The sequence below is a fragment of the Morone saxatilis genome, unplaced genomic scaffold, assembly GCF_004916995.1.
Source record: "Morone saxatilis isolate NCDOM2014 unplaced genomic scaffold, NCSU_SB_2.0 Contig3, whole genome shotgun sequence".
Classification (NCBI taxonomy): Eukaryota; Metazoa; Chordata; class Actinopteri; family Moronidae; genus Morone; species Morone saxatilis.
Window position 1 is genome coordinate 7,404,142 of NW_023339873.1, and position 2,071 is coordinate 7,406,212.

At 41.4% G+C, this 2,071-nt stretch overlaps 1 protein-coding gene across 1 annotated transcript in view; it reads right to left on the bottom strand.

The window, feature by feature from the left end:
* tnika (TRAF2 and NCK interacting kinase a) overlaps positions 1-2,071 on the bottom strand; it is a 58,515-nt gene that overhangs the window by 55,841 nt on the left and 603 nt on the right. The gene's annotated exons all lie outside the window — the stretch shown is intronic.

Here is a 2,071-nt window from a genome sequence, read left to right on the forward strand (position 1 = left end):
GAGAGAGAGAGAGAGAGATGAGCGAGGACATGGAGAAGGACATAAAAGATGAACAGAAGAGGCTGCTCAGATGAAGGAGAGAAGGGATGGAAAACACAAATGAGCAAAAAGCCGTGAAAAAACACATTACTAAGAGAAAGGAGAGGGCAGTGGGAACAGAGAATAATAGAGAGAGTCAGAGCTGGTATAGGTTATTGACTTAACTATTGATGAGCTGTAATTCACACTGTGGGAAAAAAAGTAAATAGCTCTTTACAGTGTACACAATTAAAGAGTAGGGGATCTGACTGGAAACATACAGTAGGGAGAGGGAATGAGAGAGAAAGCCAAACAGAGAGAGATTGTTATTGACATCAGGCATGGCTAATTGACCCTGGTCTGGGGGGTAGGAGTGCATTGTGGGTAAGTGGGGCTTGTGGCCTTGGGGTAGACATAGAGAGGATGTAGGCTAATGCACACACTGCCAGGTGTGAGTGTTAGCCCGTGTGTGTCGCTGCATGTGGGTGGAACGAGCACATCTGCTGTTCCCAGGGTAACAAGCAACATCCACCTCAGTCACGGTTCACAGTTCATTCATAGGGACCCAAAAGATTGAAGTGTGTGTGTGTGTGTGTGTGTGTGTGAGAAATAGAGAGGGGCAATGACACGGTGTCAAACTGTAAACAACTGCAACAATGCCTCTATATCAGGGACATGTACTGTATATGGCAACAGGAAAATACACAAAGATCCACTTGTGGTACACACAGATAAATACAAACCGCGCCCTATAGCCTGCAGACATTCCCAGCTGAGACCTTCTGGCAGCATCCCCATTAGCACTAATGCCACCATATAGTACTACATTCTTTATTCATTTACATATGGTAGTCCCTTTTCACGCTAACTGCATTTTACCGATACAGCAAAGCATAAGTAGACTATACGTTTTCTAGGGGAGGCTGAGAATGAGTAATGTTCTCCCCTTGTGCAAAAAGTAGGTGCTGTTAACAAACCAATGAGACTTTCAGACCCAAATTACTGCATTCAGGTGAATGATTATATGTTAAGTAACAGGGATGGTAGGAAAACAGTTTCTGGTCTCAGTCAAGCAGAAGTGAACACCTGTACTAATTACAAACAGTTATACAGATTCATGACCCCATTTACAGGAATATTTTGGTTAAATATAATACACTTGTGAAATTATAGTTTGATATCGCTAATAATTTGTTAAAGGAAAATCATTAAATTTTATCAATCTTTACATTGATAAAGATAAAATAGATTTTAGGATGATAAAAACTTTTGATCACAACACACAGGAAGAACTAATGTTAGAAATAACAATATTCTGATTTGTTTTGCCACCGATTTGTCAAGTTACCATTTTAGTATAATCAGTGACTACATTCAAAGAGATACACACTGTATATGCTTCCTTGTTTGATCTTCTCTCCTGCTGAGAAACACTAGCTGGAGGAGTTTAGAACATCAAACAAAGAGGAATAAATTACGTCACTTTTTCTTCTACCCTTTTTCGGAGTCTCTTATGCCTGGCTTTAACACTGCTTCCCTGAGGTACGTGTGTGAGTGTGCACATATAGGTACGTGTGTATGTGAGGTACAAGGGTGGCTGTGGCAAGCATACGGAGAGAGAAAAATCTCCCATAGTCCTCTGCAGTGTGACTTCAAGCAGATAAGGACAGTAAAAAAAAACAACTTTGAAGTTTTATTCGGTTGTTAAGAGGGCAGAGAAGGGAGGAGGAGGAGGAGGAGAGGTGGGCCGGAGTGCAAAACAGCAAGGGACACTGCAGGTAAAAATGCTAACAAGAGAGGGAGACAAGTGTGATTGGTTAACAAGATGAAGAATTTGTTTGAGCCCTAATCTAAATCTTCATCACATCCATTTGTTTACGTCCTGAGACACCGGCTTGCCACGCTAACAAGATTATCATTAAATCAGCGAATGCGTGAGGTCCTAACTGCGCACTCCTCCATTTTGTGCTTTCAGGTCTTATCTCTTCATCAATTTTTAAAGAAACCCATGACTTTTTTGGGGGGGGATACACACGTACAAACACACACACCA